Source organism: Triticum aestivum, chromosome 1B, assembly GCF_018294505.1.
Source record: "Triticum aestivum cultivar Chinese Spring chromosome 1B, IWGSC CS RefSeq v2.1, whole genome shotgun sequence".
Lineage (NCBI taxonomy): Eukaryota > Viridiplantae > Streptophyta > Magnoliopsida > Poales > Poaceae > Triticum > Triticum aestivum.
This window is the reverse complement of record NC_057795.1, coordinates 615,002,968-615,013,606: the sequence shown is the minus strand read 5'-3', so window position 1 is coordinate 615,013,606 and position 10,639 is coordinate 615,002,968.

The following is a 10,639-nucleotide window of genomic DNA, read 5'->3' as shown; positions in this document are numbered from 1 at the left end:
TCGGGGGGCATTAGCGGCGATCTCCTCACCGTTGGCCCTTCGCACCTCGTGAGCAGCCTCGATGGCCAGAGGGACTACCTGCGAGTGACCAGGGAAGAAGTCTGCCAAGACAAAAAAGAAGCAAGTCGAAAAATCAGAAGTCGGCCTGACACATAAGTCGGAAGCCCGAAGAAACGAAAGAAACTTACCATCAATGATATCCTTGATCTCGTGGAAGCCAGAGGTCAGCATCGCCTCCCTGTCAGTCCAGGAGGAGCGCTCGCTCTCGAACTCGGCCAGGAGGGTGGCCTCCTTCTTCTCGGCCTCGTCCTGTGCCTTCTTGAGTAGCTCCTTCTGCTCGGCCAGCTGCGCCGCCAGTAGGTCGCGCTCCGTGGCGAGCTTGCCACACTCCTCTTCCTTGGCACGACAGGCGGTATTGGCCTTGCCCAGCTGCTCCTGAAGAACGGCGTTGGCTTTTGAGGAGCGAAAGAAGAGACAAATAAGTCGTCAGCAAAGAAGACCGCCGGGAAGATCCGGCCCGACTGCTCAGCAGTCGGCCTGAATCTCGGGGACTACAGCCCGCGGGTGCGCCAGCACGCCCCCGCGAAGAAGAAGAGCTTACTCCGGCTTTCCGACAAGTCGGCAGCCCGCTTGCTCAATTCCTCAACATTACGGTTGAAGGCAGTGGCGCGGAGGTTGTGGTACTCCTGCAATAAGTCATTGAGGACAAAGTTAGTGTCTGGAACTCGCCAGAGGGAGTTCCGAATCGCCTGCTCAACAGCCGTCCCGGAACTCGGGGACTACACCTAGTGGGTGCGCTGGCGCGCCCCCACAGAGAAAAATAAGAATCAAAAAAGAAACTTACTCGGACGGCCGTTCGTGCGGCCAGGTGCGCTCTGGTGCAGGCTTGAAGGGCGTCGCCTTCGGCCCGAAACTTCGCCTGGACTTCCAGGAGCAATTGATTTAGTGGCCCAGTGCCGCCTCCGCGCACCCACCCGATGGGCATGGCGCTTGTGGCCTCGGCGTCTAGGGCTGCCGAGCTGGCAGCGCCGGTCTCCCGAGGTCGCGGCGCCGAAGTCGCCCTCTCAAGACGGCGGCGCGCCGGCGAGGCGACTTGGAGAAGCAGCCGTGCCTCGGCCTCGTCCATGACCGGCGGCTCCGACTGACCCACTGGCTGTTTGCCGCGCGGCCTCCCAGACGGCGGTGGAGGCGGCGGTGGCGGCACGAGGGTGTCCGACATAGAAGCCTCGCCGCTCTCCTTCTCCATGACGGGGTTCTCGGTGCCGGCCTCCCCGGTCTGCCTCGTGAACTCTGGAGGCGACGGTGCAGACGACAGTGGTGGGACGAGCATCGCCGATCGGCGACGCGCGACCTCCTCGGCACGCCGTCTCGCCGCAAGGGCGGCTTCGGCATCCTCCAGCTTCTTCTGGGCGAAGGCGGCCGCCTTGTCGGCCTCCGCCTTCTCCAAGCTTTCGGCTTCCTCCTCCTCGCGCTTCTCCCGCGCGTTTTGCTCCGTCGCCTCCCGGAGGTCGGCGGCCGGGTCGGCCCACCGTGTGTTGGCGGACGTCTCTGCCGACCCCATGACGGAGGGGACGGCGACTCTCTCAAGAGAGAGAGGCGCCCTGAAGAAGAATGGAGGGAGTATAAAAGAAAACTCGGACAAGATTCAACGAAGGAAAATAAAAAAGCATAAAGACTTACACAGAGACTAGCGGCGTCTTCTCACTTCCCTTCGGAAGCGGTTGGCCTTCGCAGCCGCTTCCTCTCGTCTGGTCGTGGTGGCCGCCCCCTTTATCTTCTTCAACTTACCACCAGGCGCACTCGGCCCGGCGTGACGCCTCTTCAGACCGCCCTGGCCGACGGAGGAACCGACCTTCGGCTGGTGGCGCGGGGCGACCTCCCCTTCGGCGTCGTCATCAGGCCAGTTGGCGAAGGTGGCCGAGGGCCTGAAGTCGCCTTCTGCCCCTTCTCCCCCGCCTTCGGCATCGGCTTCCATCACTGCCGCCCCCAAGTCAGGGTCGTCGACGTCCCTCTCCGCGCGGCCAGGAACATACTCGCGGGGCTGTCTCGTGGTGCCGACGGTAGGCTGCATAAGAGGATTCTAGTTCAGAAGAAACCAACAAGAGTCAGAAGCCGGAGTCGGGTGCGAAAAAGACAAAACGATAGGGGGACGCGACTTACTACTGGTGGAGGGTTGTCGCGCGAGTACGGCTCCTTGCCGAACTGCTAGTCCTCCTCGAACTCGCAGTGCGCGATGTAATTCACCATGTTTGCCACCTCCTTGCGGGGCATCTCCTTGGTGCTCATCCGACTTGGGTCTCGGAGGTTGCTCATCTGACAGATCAGGTGAGGCCGGCCTTGGAGCGGCAGAACTCGGCGCGCCACGAAGGCGGCCAGCAAGTCGGCCCCGACCAGTCCCTCCGACTGTATCAAGACTCGGAGTCACGCTACGGCGGCGGCTCCGGCGAGAGTCAGCGACTTGACTTGGTGGGACCAGCTGGGGAGCCTCCTAGTTAGGAGGGCAGCATTGTAGGGCGGCAGGTTGACCCAGTCGCCGTCGGAGGCGAGGTTCTTCACGTAGAAGTATGAGCGCTGCCACATCTTCACTGACTTGATCAGCGTGATGGGAGGAAAGGGGTTGTCGGCCGTCGAGCGCCGCATCGCGATGAAGGCGCCGCACTGAGCCGGCATGCCGGCGATGTGCGTGCCGAGCTTGGAAGAGAAGAATTCTCCACACAACTCGATGGTCGGGAGTAGGCCGAGGAAACCTTCGCACAGAGTGGTGAAGGCGGTGAGCAACACCATCGTATTCGGAGTGAGGTGGTGCGGCTGAAGACTGTGGAACTCCAAGAACGAGCGGAAGAAGCCGCTCGCCGGCAGCCCCAGGCCGCGCATGAGGTGCGAGCGGAAGATGACCCGCTCGCCCTCTTCCGGCGCCGATTGGACCTCCCCCTCTGGCCCGGCGCGGGCGTGCACGAGGTCCGCGCTGGGGAGACGGCGTGTCCGGCGGAGGAACTCAATGTGTTCTTCTTCTACCTCCGAGCCGTCCCATACGCCGGAGCGCACGGCGGGGGCCGCGGCGGAGGAAGAGCTCATCGCCGCGGTGCGGAATGCTCTTGCTCAATGGAGGAGGCAGGAGGGAGAGAAGGCAAGATGAGGCGGGGGGGGGGGGGGGAAGAAGGGTGTGCGTGCTGTGCCGCTCCGCTCCCCCCCGCCTACTTATAGCCCTATGGGCTGAGAAGCCGAGGGGGCGGGCGTGGGATTAACTACGCACGATGCCCCCACACCGCCCCACGATCTTCCCCACGAAGTTACTGCGTGCAGTAACGATGTGGGAAAGCCAACCGTCCACGGCCGCAATGGATCTGTTCGTATGCCGAGGCACAGAAGTGGCGGGCCTCGCCTGACGGCCCGTCCCGTCGCGCGCGTGGGCAGGAAGACTATTCTCCCCACGTGGCGCCACGCGATAGGACCGCCCTGATGGCTGCGGGGAAGCGTATCAGGCACGCCGCCTGGTTTCCCGCTGCGGTTTTCGAGCTACGGCTCTTCACTAAAAACTCCGACTCTCGATAGTCAGCCCAAGGGAAGACGGCAGCCGAGTTTCAGAGTCTGCTCCTTGAAGGTTAAAACTATCGAAGCCCCACAGTGCATCGTCCGCAGGGCTTCACCAGCTTCGGGGACTACTGTCAGAGTAATGGGCCACGGGTAGGCTAACCCGAGCCCCAGGACCTTTCAAGACATCGGGGCAGGCCGCTCCCCTCAAGCCGAGTTCCAGGAGCGACTCCAAGATATGCTGAGTCCCAGACGACGACGACGAGACAAGCCGAGTCCCAGACGGCGACTCCCAGATGAGCCGACTCCAAGCTGGCAACCTCCAGAGAGGCCGACTATGGAGAGTCGGCCCATGACTCCTCCCTCATCTCGAAGTACGATGTGGGGTACGGTCACGGCATGGCCATTTCCCCCTCCTGCTTACGGAGGGCCGGCATGGCTACAGTGAGCCGTATCGCTGGAAGATCTCCGGCGAGGCGCGACACTATTGCCATGCCTACCCTGACCTCAGCCACAGTGCGCAGTGCATTGTGCCCACGACGCCGGCCTATACGACCCAAAGGCGGAGGGGCCGCCTGTCAGAGGGTGGGCCGAAGGCGGCCTGGGCGACCCGAAGACGGACCTGTGGGAGTCGGCCTCCCTGGAGTCGGCCGGCTCCTCCCCAGGGCCCCACGAGCCATTAACCAGATAGGATGGGGAATGACGACAGTGATCGCCCGATAGATGGCGGCACTGTTGCCACGATCCGATGACCAAGCCTGCATCATCAGGAGCACCGCTATAGTATCAAGCCTGTCCGCGGGACCCACCTGTTGGCGGGCCCCAGAAGCCAGCGGGAAGGACGGCGGCCTGAGAGACAGACGGCTGGGACCCGCGCCCAGCTGGATTACTATTGTACCCCCGGGGGGTAGGCCTATATAAACCCCTCAAGGCACCCATGCAAAGGGTTCGGACCTGAATAGAGATAGACCAGGTAGCACAGGGAGAAGAGAGCTAGCCTCGCCCTCTCCTACCTCCCAAAACAGCTCCAGGAGCGCCATTGTAGTCACCTTGCCTTAGTGATCATGCGGAGACCCCGCAGAGCAGCAGTAGGGGTGTTATCTCCTAGGAGAGCCCTGAAGCTGGGTAAGTTCCGCCGGCGTGCATGTCTTCGCCTCATCCCGCTTCCAGGCACCGGCGACGTTCTACTCGCTCCCACCATGATAAGCCATCCTTTGGCATATGTCGTATCCAACCCCCGACATTGGGAACCATGATGACATTGGCGAGCCACTCGGAGTGGTATATCTCTCGGATAAACTCTGCTGCAAGGAGTCGAGCCAGCTCCTCGCCAATGGCTTTTTTCATCTGAACGGCGGACCGTCAAAGATGTTCTTTAACAGGTTTCGCTTTTGAGTCGACTCTAAGGAGATGCTCAGCCAGCCCCCTAGGAACACCCAGCATGTCAACTGTCTTCCATTCAAAGATGTCCCAGTTCTCATGGAGGAACTGGATGAGCGCTTCTTCCTATTTAGAGTCGAGTGTTGTGGAAATATGGGTCGGAGCCGCGTTGGGGTCAGTTGGGTGGATATGAACTGGCTTCGTCTCCCCAGAGACTGGAACGCTGACTCTATGGCGGGCTTCTTGGCCCGCAACAAATCACTCGGATCTGCATTTTTCTTGTATCCTTCCAGCTCTACCACTGTTATCTGGGCATCCGCAATCTTAGAGCCTTTCTGGAAACACTCTTCTGCCTTCTTCCGGCTGCCAGTGATAGTGATCACGCCTTTGGGGCCAGGCATCTTTAATTTGAGGTACACATAACATGGTCGAGCCATGAAGCGGGCATAGGCTGGTCTTCCCAAAATAGCGTGGTAAGCGCTCTGGAAATCCACGACTTCAAATGTCAGCTTCTCTTTGCGGAAATGCTTCGAGTCGCCGAACACTACATCCAGAGCTATTTGACCGAGTGACTCAACCTTCTTTCCAGGAATGACTCCGTGAAAACTCATGTTGCTGGAGCTGATCCTGGACATCGGAATGCCCATTCCCTTGAGCGTCTCTGCATACAGTATATTCAACCCACTGCCGCCATCCATCAATACCTTCGTCAGTCGAGTGCCTTCGACGACTGGGTCGACCACCAACGCTTGCCTCCCAGGGGTGGCAATGTGAGTAGGGTGATCGGATTGGTCGAATGTAATGGGAGTTTGCGACCATTTCAGATAGCTTGGTGTCGCCGGGGCGACCATATTTACCTCTCGGTTGATCACTTTCAGTCGACTTTTGCTCTCTACACCAGCAAAAATCATCAGGGTGTAATTGACATGAGGGTACCCTCCATCACTGTCCTCCTTGTCCTCGGCCTTGTCTGACTCCTTCTCTTTGTCCTTGGGCTATTTTCCTTGAAACTGCTGGATTAAGAGCCGACACTGGCGAGTGGTATGTTTCGGGTAGATGAAGTTACCCTCTTCGTCTTTCTTCGTGTGGATGTGACACGGTAGATCCATTACGTCATTTCCTTCTTTATCCTTTACCTTCTTGGGGTTCCAAGATCCTTTGGGCTTCCCATTGAATTTGCCCTGAGTCACGGCCAGAGCCTCTCCAGGAGCAGCTGGCTCGGCCTTCCGCTTCTGCTTCCGACTGGAGTTTCCTTTTTCCGATTGACTTGGCTTATACTTGCCACTCCGGAGCCTGTCCTCTTCTTCACCGTTAGCGTATTTGGTGGCAATATCCATCATTCGACTCAGGGTCATATCTCCGGTTTGACCAAACTTCAGGCTCAACTCTCTGTTCTTGACACCATCTTTGAAGGCGCAGACCGCTTGATGGTCCGACACATTCTCCATGGTATGATGCAAAGTGATCCATCTGTGGATGTAATCTCTCAATGTTTCACTCGACTTTTGTACGCAGACTTGCAGCTCCGTCAATCCGGCCGGTCGCTTGCAAGTTCCCACGAACATCCTGACGAACACTCGGGAAAGATCTTCCCAGGTGTAAATGCTGCTAGGAGCTAACTGATTCAACCACGCCCTGGCCGAACCCTCTAGCATGAGTCGCAAATGCTTCATGGCCACCTCATCATTACCACCACCAATCTGTACCGCCACTCGTTAGTCTTCAGGCCAAGTTTCAGGCTTGGATTCTCCGCTGAACTTACTTACCCCAGTCACCAACCTGAAGTTGGGGGGTATCACTGCAGCTCTGATGGCTCTGCTAAAGCATTCTGGACCTGAAACATGGACTCGGCTGCTAGTGGGCACATCTCTGTCATGGCCACCTCTATGAGCTCTGTTCCGATCAACCAAACCTTGCACGATGATGGATCTCGCGTCAAAGCCTGGTTCTCTAGGGTCGACCGGAGCTCTCCGCCCAACACTGAGCTGGCGCCTGTCATCTTGCTGCCGATGGGCGTTAGACCCACTTCTCAGGGGAGGAGTGGGCACTCGACGCCTATCATCACGATCAAATCGGTCATCATAGTGGTCCCGCCGGCCTTCACGTCCCACGCGCCTCGGAGGTGACCTTGGGCTGTGAGCCGACTGAACAGTATTCACAGCGACGGATCGACTGTGAATCCTATTGCGCGACTGTGACACAACTAAATTCTGATCTCCTGCCGCCCGGAGCAAATCCCTGATCTCCATCAAGCCTCTTCCAGCCTCCGACTGAGAGGGCTGGATTGACTCCGCTATACGGGCTGCAACTGCCAAATTCTGGATCGGGGTTTGATATACCTGAGTCGGTTGCGGAAAGAGCTGGCGTCGGCTGGAGTCAGGTACTCGTTGACGCGCACGCTCGTCGAGTGCTCGCTGAAGGTTCTCCAGTCGAGTGCATTCAGCCAAGTTGGCCAAACGCGCCTCTTCCAAAGCACGAGCCCCAGGAGTTTCTCCTGCGATGGGAGTATGCAGGGCATCCATGTTCCGGTGGCGAAGATCTTCTCTTTGCTGAGAAGTGAGTGGCTCGGGCTGATATTCTTCGTGGGCCTAAGCGGGGTCGCCTCCATCGTCCATCCCGTCGATGCGGGGGAAACCGGGAGGGCTACGAGGCCCGTTGACCATCAGGACCTCCGCCGCTGGATCACTGCTGTCGCACTCGGATGCAGTCTCTACGGAGCCAGCCGACAGATCGAATAGGCCGTAGAGAGATTCGTCGGGCTCAATTGCCACGAGTTGGGTGGTGGCCGATTGGCGAGCCACTACGTGTTTCACCCATCGCTGAAGCCTCGACTGACTGGAGCGCTTGCGCTGGTGGGAGACAGGGAGGGAGGACGGCACAGGAGTCGACCGGTATGGGGTCGACGGCTACCGCAGCAGGACGCCATAGACACACGCCCGAAAGTACGTCGCCCCACGGACGGGGAGCGCGTCGATGTCAAGTGGTGCCTCCTGGAGCCAAGCGGAGTCGTCGGCGATGAAAGCAAGTGCACCGAGACGGATCTCGCGACCCTCGACCAGAGCTCCGCCAGAAACCATGATGGAGGCAATCGGACAAATTGCAACTTCTCCAAAAAGTCGCTAAGACAACTGCCCAACGGTGGGCGCCAACTGTCGTGGTTCTAAGCCTGACAGTAGAATGGGGGGTAGGTATGGAGAGGCAAGATCCTAGCTATGGAGCAGTTGTACACACGAGTGTTTTACGAGTTCAGGCCCTTCTCGGAGGAAGTAACAGCCCTACGTCTCAGAGCCCGGAGGCGGTCGACTGGTTTATGTGTATATGAGTTACAGGGGTGCGAACCCTTTACACTAAGGAGGGGGTGGCTTATATAGAGTTCGCCAGACCCCTCCGGCCCTTAGTTATGCAGGGTTTAAAGTACATTAAGACAGGGGGTTACTGGTAACACCCTCATAAAGTGCCATGAAGACTATTAAAGCTACTTAATGACAGACCGTTGCGTGCTGAGTGACTTTAGGTCTCTTGGCCGTCGAGTGGTTAGCTTCATGGTCGAGTAGCTATCTTCATCGTCGAGTGTCCTTGAGTTCGTCGAGTGAAGTCCCTCTTGGTCGACTGGAAGGTTGCTTCTTCTAAGGATTTCCTTGGGTAGGGTATCCTAGATAGGTCCATGACCCTACCCTAGGTACATGACTTCATCAATGCCTTCTAGGTAAAGTTGACTCATCATCAGTCCCATAATTATCAAGATTCATATTGCAAAACATAGATCTAATAGGAGACGCATCAATAACTTTAGGATCTTCATCATTATTTTCATGTAAACTAGAAGAACACACTTTCATAAAGCTATCTTTTTTAGCACGCAATCTAGCGGTTCTTTCCTTACAATCATCAATGGAAATTCTCATTGTTTTGAGAGACTCATTGATATCATGCTTAGGAGAAGAAGATCTAATTTTAAGAGAATCAACATCAAGCGAAAGTCTATCAATGTTCCTAGCCAAATAATCAACTTTGAGCAATTTTTCTTCAAGCAAAGCATTAAAATTCTTTTGAGAAATCATAAATTCTTTCATACTATTCTCAAAATCAGAGGGCATCTTATTAAAATTACCATAAGAATTATTGTAGGAATTTCCATAATTATTAGAGGAACTACTAGGGAACGGTCTAGCATTAAAGTTTCCTCTATAGGAATTGTTTCCAAAACTATTCGTACCAACAAAATTCACATCCATAGATTCATTATTATTCTCAATCAAAGTAGACAAAGGCATATCATTGGGATCAAGAGGAGTATTTTTAGTAGCAAACAACTTCATAAGATCATCCATCTTTCCACTGAAAATGTTGATTTCTTCTATAGCATGCACTTTTTTACTAGAAGATCTTTCGGTGTGCCATTGAGAATAATTAGCCATAATATTATCAAGAAGTTTTGTAGCATCCCCTAACGTGATTTCCAAAAACGTGCCTCCCGCGGCCGAATCTAAGAGATTTCTAAAAGCAAAGTTCAAACCGGCATAAATTGTTTGTATGATCATCCATAAATTCAAACCATTAGTAGGGCAATTGCGAATCATCAATTTCATTCTTTCCCAAGATTGGGCAACATGCTCATGATCAAGTTGTTTAAAATTCATAATATCGTTCCTAAGAGTGATAATCTTAGCGGGAGGAAAATACTTAGAGATAAAAGCATCTTTGCACTTGTTCCAAGAATCAATACTATTTTTAGGCAAAGACAAAAACCAAACTTTAGCAAGATGTCTAAGTGTAAACGGAAATAACTTCAATTTAACAATGTCGTTATCTGTATCTTTCTTCTTTTGCATATCACACAAATCAACAAAATTGTTTAGATGAGTAGCGGCATCTTCACTAGGAAGGCCGGCGAATCGATCTTTCATAACAAGATTCAGCAAAGCAGTATTGATTTCACAAGACTCAACATCATTAAGAGGAGCAATTGGAGTGCTAAGGAAATCATTCTTATTGGTATTCGAGAAATCACACAATTTGGTATTATCTTGCACCATGGCAACAAGTAATCCAACACACAAGCAAACAGAAAACGACAAGTGAAAGAGAGGGGAAGAAAACGGCAAGCGGAAAAGAGAGGAGATTGGGAAAGAGAGGGCGAATAAAACGGCAAGGGTGAAGTGGGGGAGAGGAAAACGAGAGGCAAATGGCAAATAATGTAAATGCGAGGGAGATGAGTTTGTGATGGGTACTTGGTATGTCTTGACTTGAGCGAAGATCTCCCCGGCAACGGCGCCAGAAATCCTTCTTGCTACGTCTTGAGCTTGCGTTGGTTTTCCTTGAAGAGGAAAGGGTGATGCAGCACAATAGTGTAAGTATTTCCCTCAGTTTTTGAGAACCAAGGTATCAATCCAGTAGGAGGCTTCTCAACAAGTCCCACGAACCTACACAAACAAACAAAGAACTCGCAACCAACGCGATAAAGGGGTTGTCAATCCCTTCACGGCCACTTACGAAAGTGAGATCTGATAGAGATAAATTGATAAGATAAATTATGATATAGATGTAGAAAGTAAAGATGCAAATTAAAGTAGATTGGAAGCAAATATGATAAGAGATAGACCCGGGGGCCATAGGTTTCACTAGAGGCTTCTCTCGAGAAAGCATAAGTATTACGATGGGTGAACAAATTACTATCGAGCAATTGATAGAAAAGTGAATAATTATGAGATTATCTAGGCATGATCAT